The sequence below is a fragment of the Gracilinanus agilis genome, chromosome 1, assembly GCF_016433145.1.
Source record: "Gracilinanus agilis isolate LMUSP501 chromosome 1, AgileGrace, whole genome shotgun sequence".
Lineage (NCBI taxonomy): Eukaryota > Metazoa > Chordata > Mammalia > Didelphimorphia > Didelphidae > Gracilinanus > Gracilinanus agilis.
In genome coordinates, this window is record NC_058130.1 from 503467856 (window position 1) to 503484392 (window position 16537).

Sequence of the window (16537 nt, forward strand, 5' to 3'; positions counted from 1 at the left end):
TGTCAATGATTCTACAGTCATTTATTTTCATCATCAACAACAGGCTGCCAAGCACAGTTCAGCCCCAAAGTGATGTAAAAAGAAATAGAAATGGCACCTCAGAAAAGATGAAGTAAGGAGGAATAGCTGGACAAGATATAGTACAGAAAGACAAATGTCATAACAGAGAGGACACAAGCGTTTCAAAGCAGTGAAGAATCATTTTACAAGATTTCTGGGGAAAAAGAAGAAATCAAAGGTATGAAGAAATATGACAATAATGTTAATTCCCCCAAAGTCAACTAACAACTGTTGACTCATATGTCTATTGTTTCATTTCTATAAAGTCTTTTTAAAAATGATTTACATGCCTATGTAGATTATGCTCCACAAAAATAGGAAAGACACAAAACATATTTTTTTGCAAATGATTCCCTATCTCACAAAATCTCTCTAGTCATAAAATTGGCTGAATATTGCAGAAAAGAAGAGATCCCACCATGTTTATTCTTTGTTGATTATTAAAAACCATATGCTTTGGTAGAGTAAAATGAATCCGTAAAGGCTCTCTTCCAACTGGGAGCCTTTCATACATGTGTTAAGATCAGACAAGATTCCTTGATAAATGCAACCACAGAAATATCTCATCAGTGACTCTCTGATTATTAATATTAAGTAAGGCTCCAATCAGGGAATGCATGCTCATCAAAAATATCCCCTATTGTCATGGAACATGTCTTTCACAAGGTCAGATGGATGAAAGATGCCCAGTAGATGGTGAAGTCTTTCTAAATGTTATCTATAAATGATATTGTGCTAGAACTGTTTCCTCCACAAAATCCTTGAATATTCAGAATAATAACCACCTAGAACAAAACAACACATTAAAATGTAGTTTGTCTAAATCAGTGACCTCAAAATTTTGAATTGCAAACCTTTATTGAGTTATTTTGAGCATGTATAACCCTGAATATATATGAATATATTTGTATGTGTATATATGTGTGTATTTAATTACAAATTATACTTAGATATTATCTTAACATGTACATTATAAAACTTATGGGAAGATATAAATTAAAAAGAATGAGAAAGATGAAATGTTATGAAAATATTTAGATTGTGACATGAAAGCCCTTTTTGTTTTTGCTGAAACATCATTGTTAATGATGATATTTTGGTGAAATCAATATAACTGAATGTGCTTCATTAATTTTTTAAAATTTTTGTCTTAACACTTTATGATATGATGATAAGAAGATCTACTTCATACCTCAGTTTATTTTGATATTTGGTTTCAAAGATTATTATAGCTAGAAAAGATACCTCACTACAATATGTATCCAAATGGAAGAAGTGAATTACTGAGTGTACTTATTAAATCATTGTACCTATTTTAAAATCTTGTCCACCAGTTTTGCAAAGGATTTTTTAAAACTGAAACTCATCTGGAAAATTTCCATTTTTCTGAATGCCAATCAGTTGTTCCTGTAAACAAATCAAAAGATGTTACATTTTTATTTTTTCAACAAATCAGTTTAGAACTCACTAACATTCTTCAATTAGATGTTTAACAATTTAAATAATTATTTCCAAGGTGTCATTTAAGTGTACATATATGAGTTTTGTAGATGAAACACATTATCTTTAACAACTCAAAGAAGGAGGAGTGATAGGCAGTGTCAAGTATTACACAGATGACAAGAAGGATGATTGAGGAAAAGTCATCTGATTTATCAATTAGGAGATCACTTTGGAGTGAGCAGTTTCAGTTGTATGATGAAACGAGATACTGGAAGTTGATATCCTTGGAGGGAAACAGGAAAATTCAGAAGAGGGATGACAGGGAAGATAGTATACTGAGAGCTGTAAGACTTATTATAGCCCATTTATTCCTATTAATTATTCCTATCAGAAAATGAAAGGTAAGTCTCACTGCCCACAAATGGGGAATGCAGAGACCATCTGCTTATGGGTCCTTTTGGCAAGTGAAGTAACTGGGAGATGCGTAATGTGGGTACAGTTAAAAGAGGACTGGTGGTGAAAATTGATTCCAGAGCTGTTGTGATTGTAGGCACCATATGGGACCATCAATGTTCATTCATGGGACACTGGTAGTGGGAGGGGGTAGAGTGGAAGAAAGTTAAACTATAATGGTTAAAGAGGTGATATAGTTGTGCTAGAGACAAATTCACAATAGCTACTGAAGGCAGGTGGGATTTGGCCCACCATACTATGCTCTGGTTGGTTGATCACAAACCCCTTACAGACAGGGAAGAGCCCATATTTTAGAGACCCATTGGTCTAGGCTAGAGTACCAAAACTCAAATAGAAATGGGGGACACTAAACCCTAAATAAGGATTCCTACAGGCAACCTATTGACTTAGAAAACCAAAAATTAACGTTACGTGTGCTTTATTGTGTTTTTATTTATTTTGTTAAATGTTTCCAAATTACATTAAAAAAAAACCCTTTACCTTCTATCTTAGAATTGATTCCAAGGCAGAAGAGTGGTAAGGCCTAGACAATGGGGATTAAATGACTTTCCCAGGGTCACAGAGCTAGGAAGTGTCTGAGAACAGATTTAAACTCAGGCTATCCAGACTCCAGGCCTGGTTCTCTAACCACTGAACTACTTTAGTGCCCGACTCACCCCCTCAACCCCCAATTATGTTTTAATCTGATTCTTGCTGTACTCCAAAGTGCTGCACAACACAACATGGAGATTAGGCTATGATATGAAATCAACTGAAGGTAGTCCATCAAATTAATAAATCAGTACCTATATCTAGGGTAAGTGTTGTAGATAATGTTTTAGGTCTGGAATTGAATAGGAAGGAGGAAGAGAGTATGCAGAATTGCTTTGGAGAAATTGTACAATACTTTAATGAAGTCGGTCTGCTTCCTGACGCAATGATCCATCTTTTAAATAAAATTACCTTCCTGGGAATGCCTTATTGTAAATCTTTGGGCACCACTGTCTCCCAGGAATTCAAAGTTGTAGATGACCCAAAGGAAATCAGAGATTATACAGTGGCTATATGTAAGTTGTAGCAAGTTTTAATTGGTTACCTATGTTAAAAAAAAAAAAGTAGATTTGGATATATTATAGTTCTAGAAATATTTGATTAATAAAAGGGCTGAGGCAGTGAGGTGGCACAGTGGATAGAGTGCAGGCCTAGAGTCTGAAGGACCTGGATTTGATTCTGACTTCACACATTTCCTTGCTGGGCGACTGTTTGCCTCGGCCTTGACTTTCTCTTTTAGAGTTTTTACTAGCAGAAAGTAAGGGTTTAATAAAAAAAAAAAAAAAGAAGGGCTATGAATGTGGTGAGAGAAGTAATAACAGAAAGTTTAATTGAGTGCCCCCCCCCAAATACCTCTGAATTTTTGGGAAAAATTTTTTTTTTCTCAGTTACATGTAGAAACAACTTCTGACAATTGTTTTCTGACATTTTAGGGTTCAGATTTTTTTCTCTCTTCTCACCCCTCCTTGAGGTAGTAAACAGTCCAATATAGGTTATACCAATGCAATACATATTTCCATATGGCTCATGTTGTGGTAGAAGACACATCATACATACAATAAAAATCTCATGAAGGAAATAAAGTGGAAGATGGCATGCTTTGATCTACTTTCAGACTCCAACAGTTCCTTCTTTGGATAGCATTTTTGTCATGAGTTCTTTGTGAATATCTTGGAAATTTGTTTGCTGATAATAGTTTATTACTTCACAGTTAATTATCTTATAATATTTTTGTTACTATGTACATCATTCTCCTGGTTCTGCTCACTTTACTTTGCATCAGTTCATATAAATCTTAAAAGTTTCTTTTCTGAACTCATCCTGTTTGTTGTTTCTTATTGATCAATAGTATTGTATTACAGCCATGTACTACAACTTGTTCATCTATTTCCCCAAGTGATGGACAATCCCTCAGTTTCTAATTCATTGCCACTACCAAAGGAGCTACTAAAAATATATTGGTATAGATATATCCTTTTCCCCTATCTCTGAACTCTTTGGGATGAAGACCCAACAGTGGTATTGCTGGGTCAAAGGGTATGCATAGTTTTATGGCTCTTTGAGCCTAGTTCCATAGTGCTCTAGAATGGTTGTATCAGTTCACAGTTCCATCAACAATGTATTAGTGTCCCAATTTTCCTTCATCCCCTCTGACATTTATTATTTTTCTTTTTGGTCATATTATGCAATCTGATAATTGTGAGATGGTATCTCAGAGTTGTTTAAATTTATATTTCTCTAATCAATAGTGATTTGGAGCATTTTTCTTATGAGTATGGAGAATTTTAATTTCTTCCTGTGAGAACTGCCTTTTTATATTGTATAAATGGAATTAGCTCACCCCCATTCATAGTTAAAGTCTAGCCACCAGAGATAATGTCAACCCACCTCCCTTAGTGGGGAGGGGAGACACGCAACAATAAGTAACAAATCAAGAACAAGTGTCTGCCCTTTGGGCAGTCCAAAACAGTGTTGAGGCTGTCATTTGTCCACTTGAATTAGAGGTGGATCCAGGAAGTGACGAAAGCTGCTATCCTTCAAATATGATGGTAACTTTCTGTTGAGGCAGTTTGCGCCTTGAACTTGGTGCTGAAGGATCTCTGCTGAGACTTCAGGCCGCTTCCCCTCTGATTTGTCACGTGGGTAAGTTAGGCTGACTTCCCTTCACCTCTCTTGGCGTTTCTAGAGTTTCTACCCTCAAGGAGGTTTCTTTGCCTCTCTAATTGTCAAGGCCTTGCAGCTAGTAGCCTTGATTAATTAACCTCTAAATCCTCATCCAGGCTGGACCTCTGGTCCTGCCAGAGCTTCTCTCTCTCTATTTCCCTACTTTCAACCTTCCTAATTGTAAATAAACTACCATAAAAGCCATTCTGACTTGGGTCTATTTTAATTATGGAATCAAGCTGATCTGATTGATTCCTGGTGACTATACCTTAAATATATATATATATATATATATATATACACACATATATATATATATTTAAATATCTAAATTCCCCTCTTACAATATCCTTTGACCATTTTAACTGGGGTATGCTTTGTATTCTTATAAATTTGACTCAGTCTCTATATATTTGAGAAATGGGACTTTTGTCAGAGGCATTTGCTAAAATTTTTCCCCAGATTTGTTGTTTCCTTCCTAATCCTAATTGCATTTGTTTGGTTCTGTACAAAAACCTTTGAAATTTAATATAGTTTTACTTTATCATTTCATTTTTTTGCATTGTTCTCTATGTCCTGTTTGGTCACAAATTCTTCCATTCTTCCTCTATCCATAAGTCTATTATTTCTAGGTCAAGCATTCATTTTTACTTTATTCTGTTGTATAGTGTGAGATGTTGGTCAATGTTAGTTTCTGCCATACTGTTTTGTCTTTTGTTCAAACTTTTTTTTTAATCAGGTAGTGAGTTCTTTCCCCAAAATCTTAGATCTTTGGGTTTATAGAATACTAAATTGCTATGGAGATTAACTACCATGTGATGATTATTAACTCTATTACACTGATATACTATTATATTTCTTAGGCAGTATCAGATTATTTTGATGATTACTGCTTTATAAGTATAGTTTGAGATCTAGTAAAGAGAGGCCTCCTTTCTTCATATTGTTTACATTAATTACCTTGATATTCTAGATCCTTTGTTCTTCCAGATTAATTTCATTTATTTTTTCTGCTTCTATTAAATAGTTTTTGAGTAGTTTGATTGGTATGGCATTGAATAGGTGAATTAATTTAGGTATGATTGTCATATTAATTATATTGATTTGACCTATCAATGAGCAAGTAATGTTTTTCCATTTGGGTGTGACTCTGTGAAAAGTGTTTTGTAATTATGTTCATATAGTTGCTGGGTTTTTTAGGCAAGTATATCCCCAGGTATTTTATATTGCCTAGAGATATTTTGAATGGAAATTCCTTTTCTTTCTCTTACTATTGAATTTTGTTGGTAGTAAATAGAAATGTTGATAAATTGTTAATAATTTCTAATAATTTTTTGGTTTATTCTCTAGGATTTTCTAGGTGTCCCATCAAATCATTTCAAGGAGCAATAACTTTATTTCTTTATTGCCTTTTCTAATTCCTGCAATTTCTTTTTCTGCTTTTCTTGCTATAGTTAGCATTTCTAGTATGATATTAAATAATAGTGGTGATAATAATCTTAATCTTTAATCTTATTGGTAAGGGTTTTATTTTATCCCCATTGCAGATAATTATTGCTGGTGGTTTTAGATAGATGCCATTTATCACTTTAAGGAAGATTTTAAAAGACCTAGAGGAAGAACTTTAGTATGTGGGTAAATCCTCCATGGAATATCTACAAATGATAATAGTCAAAGATTAAAAAAAAATGAGGGAGGCATGCCATGGTTATGAACTGTACTGTTGGAGGAAATCTTCATATTGATGAAATTGATAGATTTTTTTAAACTATTGATGTAATGGGGAAAGAAAAGTCATGATAGATAAAGGCAATTAAAAATGAGGCAAGACACTTAGGACAAAATGTCTTCTGATATTTATTTTAAGGTAGTTTTTACACCTTCAAATGTTTTGATTAGATTTTGCTTTTTAAAATAAATAATGTACAAAGCAGTTACATAATCACTGTCACTATTGGAAGAAGCCATTTAATTGAACTAAGAACATTTAATTGAACATTTCCCCACAGATAAACTTTTTTTTTTTCAGGCCAAGAAATTGGTGGCTTTAGAAATTCATTTTCAGAATCCACCCTCTATTCACTGACATAGGTATGGGTGTTCTCATTCTAAAGCTTCCTTGCCCAAGGCCTTTGCCTTGGTTTGATAGGACAACCCATTTTTCTTTGTAGAGGAAAGATAATTTAATCTTAAGCCATATTGGCTAAGTTTTATATTTCTAAATATACTCCATTATTTTCACAGAAACAAAGTATTATCTAACTCAAATTTTGGGTTTTCACCAAAGATTCAAATAAAACTTGTCATCATATCTCTAAGCACAGCTCTAACTTAATTAAGGAAAGAAGAATAAATATCTTTTCTTCACTACATCTAAAAATCTAAAATATTCAACATTTGATTCTTTTTTAAAATGCCATGACTCCTAAATATGTGCTACAAACAACAATATTAGTGATTATGACAACAATAATAAAAATAATTCATGATAACAATGACAATAATCTCATTATTATTAATGTTATTAGCAATAATAAATAATTATGAGAGGCAGTATAGTAAAATGGCCATAGGACTGGCCTTGAAATATTAAGTTTTGAGTTTGAATACATATATATTCTGGCTGTGTGGCCCTGGGCAAGGTACTTAAGCTCTCTGTGACCCAGAAAACTGTCTAAAATTATAAATGGCAGGGTAAGTACTGATACTGACAGATAGATGAAGTTCATCCAAGTAGCTCTGTATACCAATGAAATCACACCAAAAGAGCAATAATAGTCTGTAATATTGATAATAGTAGCTAACATTTACATATTGCTTACTATGTGACAGGCTCTGTGCACTTCAAAATTATTATTTCATATGATTCTTACAACAATCCTGGGAGATAGGTTCTATTATTGTTCTCATTTTATAGATAAGCAAACTGAGGCAAAGAGGTTAAGTGACTTTTCAAGGGTCACACAATTAGTAAGTATCTAGGGATATATTTGAACTCAGGTATTCTTGACTCTCTCCACTTTGTCACAAAGCTCAGCAATGATAGTTTCCCTTGGAATCATTAGTATTCTCAAAGATGAAGTGTAGCAGTATGTTTCAGTGAGCTTCTTTGATGAAAAACAGAGATATTTATTTTTTGTTACTAGAAACTATTGGACTTTCTTGATGTTATCTCTTCAAAGGATCACAGATGTAGAATTGAAAGAGTCCCTTGAGGTCATCTAGTCCAACTCTCTCATTTTAGAGATGACAAAACCGAAGTCCAGAGACATTAAATGACTTGTCCAGGATCACTCTTATGAGTATAAAGAAATCCTATTGATAATTGTGGGTTTATCTTGTATCTTCATACTTTTATGAAGCTAATAATTGCCTCAATCAATTTCTTAGTGGATTCCCTTGGATTTTCTATATACATCAGAAAACATTTTAAACATACTATCACTAGGAAATAGGGATATTGTTTCTTATTTTTGCTTATCACTAGGCCTCTAACACTTCTTTTTTGCTTCTGGTAGAATTTCTTAATTTATCCCTAGAGGTTAAACTTGTTGTATTGTGTTTTCATTTTCAATTACAAATTCTCTCTCCGTGGGCCCCTCCTCCCCACTGAGAAATCAAGAAATGATACTCATTATATCTATTTAGTCAAGGAAAACATATTTCCATATTAGATATATCCGATAAAAATCTGCTAGATTTTCTAAAATTATGTCAAATAAGAATGGTTTTGCATTGTCTTTACTGTTGTATTTATTGGGAAAGCTTTTAGTGTTCCCCAATCTATGTAATACTAGTTTTGAATGTGAAATCAAAACATATTTACAGTATTTTAAAAGATCTCCCAAAGCCATGTTTTGTAGAGTATTTTTTAGCACAATGAATGTTTTTTAAAGACATTTGTTATAATTATTGTTATAATTATGAGTGAGAGTCTGTAACTAATGTTATGATAGAGGGGGGAGATAGAGAGTCTATGTGGTGAGATTCTCTTCTAGCTCTCCCCTCATGCTGAATATACACCGGGAGACTTTAAGGGGGTGTCACCCTGGAATTGGGTGACCTGGATGGTTGTGCTATCTCACAGGAGTTGGGGGCGAGGCTTCCCTATAAGTTGAGGTATGTGGTACCCCAATCCGATTCTGAATGAGGGCAGGGTTCACACAAGACTCCATTGAGATCAGTCAACTTCACAGCAGATGGTCTGACTTTAAGATGGAGGCAGCCAGACCAAACTATAGTTCCCCTCCCCCTCGTTGTCTCTCAGGCACTCTGGAACGCTATCTGACTAATGAATGGCTTTTATTATTTGCAATTCAAGAGTTAGGGAAATGATGAAGGGCAGAGGGATTTGGGGTACCCTCTTCTCTATTTCTATGGGGTCCATCACTCAGGTCCATCACTCCCAAGCTTCTTCCCCTACCCCTTCTCCTTCTGTTTCTATTACTAGTTTTCTGTTTCTACCCTTTTCTATAATTGTAAGTTAGACCAGAAAGGGTCTTTCAGTAAGGTTTGGTAATGGGGGAAGGAGACTAAGAGATCGCTCCCAAAATGGAGTCCAAAAACTTTGCTCACTCATTTGTTGAAGTCTTTCTGGGTGAGATGCGATGGAATCTTTGACCAGGGAATCAGGGTTTCAATGTCCAAAGTAAGATACTCAGGAAGCCCTCAGGACTGAAATCTGAGCTGAGTTGTTCTCCTCCTCTTTCCCCACAGTCCTCCACCACAAGCCACCTCCTCTCCTTCCTCCTCTGGAGAATTTCCCAGAATCCCCCTGGTCCCTCAACTGTCAGTAACTGACACCAACTGTCAGCCACTCCTTCTTTGGCTCCTTTTGTCCCATCCCCCTTGCACAAATCCCATCCTTACATTATATGATTTTGAATTTTTTGAATTACTTTTGTTTTCTGATGTTAAATCATTTTTGAATTCTCAACCTTGATTATATTGAATGATTTGGAGAATAAAGTGATGTAGAATTTTTGCCAGGATTTTATTTTAAATTTTTGAATTGATATTCATTAATGACATTAGTCAACAATTCTCTCTCTTTACACTTTAGTCTGAAATGTTATTCTCTAATTCATGGGCTATTACTTTATTTATTCCTTCTTTAATTTCTCTGCTTTCCTCACAGGATTAAAAGAGTTCACTTTTTTACTCAATTCTGATGTAGGGGAAAAGGAGGGAAAGGTAGGGAAAGGAAGGGAAGGAAGGTAGCCGAGGTTCCCCCCAACCCCTTCTTTTTGGGGCAGGGAAATTGACCAGAGTTTTTTGTAGGTAGGCTAGGGAGCAGATTAAATCAGGCTAGACTCCACGGAAAGTTTGATAGGTTTATCTAGGGTTAGGAAGGGAAAATTTAGGAAAACCAGGGAAAGTTAGATCTCTGGCAGCTGGACTGGGACCAAAGCCCTTCACCTAGGTTAAGGGGAAAAAGGTGCCCAAATCCCTGCTTTTCTCCTCTTTTATTCTTCCTCTGACACCTCCCACAAAGAAAGTTGGAGGTGTCAGAGGAAGTTGCAGTAGAGAGTCCTAGGAGATGGAGTCTCTCAGGAATTAGGTCCACTTCAAAATGCACAATTCCTACATTATAATCCCTTTGTCTTTTCTTTTTTATTTTTTTCACTGCTATGCCTTACTCTTAGAGGTATTGATTCATGAGAGAAGCAATATTATATAAAAGTAGTACCACATGCTAAATTACCCTATGTCCCACGTTGTGTCATTCAGTCTCATCCCTTGATTGTTCTCCCTTCCAAACACAGTGCAATTTCAACTCTGGTTTCATATTGACTCTTTCTTCTCTCTTCTCTTTTGGGTGCCAGATATTTCTATTTACATGTCACTTTTCCTGGGCAAAGATGGTGCTATTGAAAGTACAACAGTTTTTCAGGAGGGTAAACTTCTTTTTGTTTTCTTTTTTAAATTTAGAATATTTTTCCAGCCTTACATGATTCATGATTCCCACCCCTTTCTCCCCACTCCCAGAGCTGACAAGCAGTTCCACTGGGTTATATATGTATCATTGTTCAAAGCCTATTTCCATGTTATTCATATTTGTAGTAGTGTGATCTTTTAATATTAAAACCCTAATCATATTCATTTTGAACTATATGATCAATCATGTGTTTTTCTTCTGCATTTCTGTTCCCACAGTTCTTCCTCTGAATGTAAATAGCATTCTTTCTCATAAGTTCCTCTGAACTGTCATGGGTCATTGCATTGCTGCTAGTAGAAAAATCAAATGCATTCGATTGTGCCATAATGTTTCAGTCTCTGTGTACAATGTTCTCCTGGTTCTACTCCTTTCACTCTGCATCGATTCCTGGAGGTTGTTCCAGTTCACATGGAATTCCTCCAGTTCATCATTCCTTTCAGCACAGCAGTATTCCATCATCATCAGATACCACAAATTGTTCAGCTATTCCCCAATTGAAGGGCATCCCCTCTTTTCTCAATTTTTTGCCACCACAAAGAACACGGCTATAAATATTTTTGTACTAATCTTTTCCCTTATTATCTCTTTGGAGTACAAACCCAACAGTGATATGTCTGGGTCAAAGAGTAGGCATTCTTTTAAAGCCCTTTGGGCATAATCAGGAGGGTAACCTTCTAATTAGCCAGTGTCCCCAAAATAAACCTATCCAGTATCTTCCTATCAAGTATTGTAACTGGTTCACCAAATACTTTGAAAATTGTGACTTCTAGTTCAGATTTCTTCAGTGTACTTGTTCTATTCCATCTGCACTCTTTTTAAAAAATAATTCACTTCTCCATATCATGAGCTGCGGTGTTATTATCCAAATGTGATGGTACAATTATGACTGATGATGGAAAATAATTTGTTATAGAAAATCTTGCAGAACTGCTCCACTTTAAAAAAAAATCTGTTTATTGTCCTTCACATTTCACCTATAAATGTTCTTCAGAGGGTTGAAATTCTTTGGGTCCCATGCTATGCTTTCTTTAAACATACATTCTTTGCTATAATCCTTCACTATTTGAAGTAATGCTACCCATGGTCTTATCCAAGCATAATAGTATGTAAAACAACAATGATTGATTAAGATTGGAGAGAAAATTAATGCTTTTGAGATATAGTGTGTGATTGTAAGAATTCTGGTAAGATATTAGTGCTTTGACTCCTCTTTCTGACACATTAAATATATGTCTATAGAAAGTTTCTAAACTTCAATTGCCACATGTATAAAACAGGAATGATTTTTGTCTATGGAACTTAGAGTAGAGATTTTTAACCTATGGTTCAAAGATTCTTAGGAATCTCAGGGATTGATTTTAAGGGATCCATGACTTTAGAGGGTAAAAAAGTACATCATTATTTCAATATAATTGTTTTTCTTTGTAATCCTATGCATTTTATTTTATGTATTTGAAAACATTATTCTAAGAGCTCCAGAGGCTTTACCAGATGGTCAAAGAGGTCCATGAAATAAAAAAAAGGTTAAGAACATCTGTATATATACACACATACACACACACACACACACACACACACACACACACACACACACATTTAATTGTTTCTTAAGAGAGTTGATAAAATAGTTCCTCTACCCCAAGGCATATACCACTTAGATGATTGAGAGTCAAATGGGCACAATGGACTCTACACTTCTTTCTCACACTCTTTTCCCCAAGCATATGTATCTTCATGATTCCTATGAAGGATATTGAAGTCTGTGAAAGGGAAAGGAAGATACTCAGAGTCTACATATTGTCCCTTTTCCCCATATCTGAGTCCTCTTCAATAACAGGAAAGCTAGGTGATAGATTGTGATGAAAAATTAGGAGTTCTTTTTTGTACCCTTTTTGTGTTGGGTACAAGAAAAGGAAATGAGATATATGACACCTTATATATCTAGACCAGTGATTCTTAGCCTTTTTGGGTCATAGACTCTAATAGTAATCTGGTAAAGCCTATGGATCCCTTCTCAGAATAAGGTTATTAAATGCATAAAATAAGATACATAAAATGACAAAGGAAGCCAATAATATTGAAGGGCAGTTATTAAAAGAGTCAACACACACACAAGTTCATAGAACTCCTGATTCTAGATTACTCATAATAAGTATTGGTTTTCCCATTTACAAAATGCATGAGTTGGACTAAATGACCTCTATGGCATTATAGCTTGAAATAGCTTTCTTTCATATTCTTTACCATCTACAATAACCTGGTGGCCATGGTGCAATAATAGTTTTCTTAGCCTCTTGCGAATAAGGAAACAGAGCCTCAGAGAAATTGTGGCTTCCACAAAGTTGCATAATTAAATGAGCCAGGGCTCAACCTCATATCTTCTACTGTCAGGTCCAGTACTCTTTTCCTTTCCCCATGCTATCTCTCCAAATTCCCCAAAGGTTTCTACTGGTATATTAGAGTATAGTCCTGCAAGTGATTTGATTTAAATGACAAGGAGTTAAGAAAGTGAAAAAGGCTCAAACGGGATTATTTCAGGGTTCTTGTTCCCAAATATGTGAAAGTGCCAAAGCCCAGTCTCACACACAGGAGTGGAATTTTTACATCGCTTATACACACGGAAACAATTTGTTTTAAAAAGGGGGAAATCCACCTCTGAGATTAGAGAACAACTGACAACAGTATCATTCATCTTGGCAAAAGTTGACTGAGCAGATGATATAGATCCACTTTACTTGGACTCAATCAAAGGTTTTGCTGTTTTCATTTCACAGGCCAGATGTAGCTCATCATCAATTGGAAGCAATTCCAGAAGAGGTGTTATAGTCTCTGGTCCAAGAGAGACTCGGATCCAGGCATCAAAAAGAGCCATGAGAAAAAGGAATGTTTGCTACCAATGGTCGCCCAGCTATCTGGTGAGCCCACTGTCAGGTCCACATTCAACAGTGGAATCTGGCCATAAGTGCTACTGTTGTTGCTGGGGCTTTTAAAAAATGACATAAATAATTGAATTGATGAATTTTGCCTAATAATGTTTATGATCCCTTTGCTTCAAAATTATGATTCTGGAGCAGAAAGGAGAGAAAAAGGAGAAACAATGAAGTCTTGGATCATCAAAAATTGAAAGCCAGACATTAATTACATATTAATGTTGTGACTGACTGGACACCTTGAGTAATGGGTCATATTCAAATGGTTTATGAAATATATTAATTTGAGTCTAATTTTCAGATGCCTTATAAGTTGTTCCCACGTTTCATATTTTCAAATGAGAACAAATTCTTCAATGATTGAATGGAATTTTGCAAGTCAACATTTTCTGGCTTAAACAAAAAGGAAAAGTTGACATCGTTGACTTAGTTTTTTTTTTTTTTTTAATGGGTATAGCTTTGTTACTACTGTAGTCAAATAATCATTTCATAATCACCTACATTAGTTTAAATAATTGTTTTTTTTAAGTCTTACCTTTCATCTTAGAGTCAATGTTGTGTATTGGTTCCAAGGCAGAAGAGTGGTAAGGACTAGACAATAGGGGTCAAGTGACTTGACCAGGGTCACAGCTAGGAGGTGTCTGAGGCTAAATTGGAACCTAGGACCTCCTGTCTCTAAACCTGGCTCTCAATCCACTGAGCTACCTCACTGCCCCTAATTGTGCTTTTTAAATATTTTTTCTATCAATAATATAGAATTAGATCTTAATCAATGATACATGTAAAATCCAGTGGAATTGTGTATCAGCTATGGGGTTTTGGGGGGTTTGGGGGAGAGGGAAAGAACATGAAATATGTAACTATGGGAAAATATTCAAAATTAAAAAAATAAAAAATAAAAAGTAAAATAAATATTATTTTTGTTTTTCAATTTTGTAGAAATAACTTTGCCTCCCTCCCACCTCTCCCCCACTTCTCAAGAAGACAGGTAATATGATATAGATTTTACATATATTAGCATACTATATATTGCCATGTTTGTCATGTTGTATAATATGATACCTTACTTGCTTACACAAGGGAAAAATTCATGGAGGAAATAAAGTGAAGGACGATATGTTTCAATCTGCATTTAGACTCTGTTCCTTCTCTGTTGTCTATGGTCTCATGTGGTATTAATAATCAAAGGGACTAAAGTCATGGCTATGATTTCCTCCAACCCTGGGTAGTTGTTCCTAAGAGGCTTTGGAGAAAACAGGGAGAGAGGGCTGAAGCACAGGGAACATGTATAGCAGGGCAGTTGAAGACTATGATGAGTTGGGTGCATTTACTCAAGTAAATTCCCTGGGGATACTTCTCACACTTGGACTGTATCCCTAAGCCTTGACTTGTCTTTTCTTTCCTCTGGATTAGTCTGCCTGTTCCTCTTTCAACAGCCACCACCAGCTGCTTCCAACTAGAGTTTCTTTCTTTCTCTAGTCCCTTGAGGGAGAGAACGACTTCTCACAGATCCTTCCTACCCCCACTATTACCCTGAAACAAAGGCATCATCTTTAAGTTTTCTAAAGATTTTAGAAATCTAAGAATAGCAGAGAAATAGGCAGTGAAACACCCCAAACACAAAATCTACAAAAGGGGGTCTTAACCTTTCTGTCTTATGGACCTTTTTGCCAGTTTGATAAAACCTAAGGAACTGCCCTCCACCCCCCATTATGTTTTAAAGTGAATAGAATAAAATAAATAGGATTGTAAAGGAAATCAGTTATATTTGAACATTGTTGTCAAAATGCCTTGTAAACATACCTTAGATTATAGGTATATTAGCTATAATTACAAACGTATTCCAAATAAAAATTTTAGGATTTCCTGAGACAACTTTCCTATTGGATTTGTTATTTTCTTACAGTTTTTTAAAAGTCCAATTGTATATTCCAGTTGTAAATATTAATACTGTTTATCTAAATATAACATCTCAGATCATAGGTTATCTCTAACCTTATGGACCCCAGGCTAAAAACCTCTATAGCTAGGTGGCATAGTGAGTTTAGAAACAGAAAGACCTAAGTTCAAATCTGACTTCAGATACTTATTAGTTGTGTGACTCTAGGGCAATCTCATAACCTTGATTTTCCCTCAGTTTTCTTGACTTTTAAATGGGAATAATAAAAACACCTTCTTCACAGAGTTGTTGTGAGAATCAAATCAAACTGCATGAGATAATATTTGGAAAGCATTTAAAAACAGTGCCTGGCATATAGTAGATATTCTAAAAAATTTTATTCCCTTCCCTTAATCCTTCCTCTGATCTATGGTATGAGTTGATAGAAGACTCACATCCCATCTTGACTGAAACACCCCCAATGAGTATCTGTGCTTATACATCTTTAACAAGATATTATCCAACACTGACTTGAGGATTAACCATGAGAGCACCCCATTTCCCCTCCAAAGAAATCCCATCACATTAATCTTCATTACATGAAGAGCTTTCATGATTAGGAAGTTTTTTCTTTAAAGTAGGTCTGAGTTTATTTTTTAGCACCTTCCATCCATTGTTCCTATCTGCTCTCTGGGGATAAGCAGGGCAAGCCTGGTCCCCTTTCCACTGGAAAAAAGGATATTAACCTTTTTTGAGTCAGAGACTTCCTTGACCATCTGGTGAAGCAGCTGGACCTCTTCTCATAATAATGTTTTAAAATATACAAAATAAATGATAGAGATTATAGAGGAAATTCATTTCTATTCTATGAAGAGCAAAGATGATAAAGTCATAGGAAGCAGTGCATGGAACTCCTCTATAAAAAATTCCTCCTCACAGATCCAGAAATTATACCAGACCGAATATTGATGGAGAAATCCAGAAAAAGTACTTTATCCAGTCCAGCTTGGCTTTGTGAGCTAGATAGAGAGGTCTGTGAGAATTAGAGATAGAATCCAAATGGGAGCATGCTATATGTGGAGCATTCTGCTGCCTAAGGAGAGGGAAGAGGACAAGAGG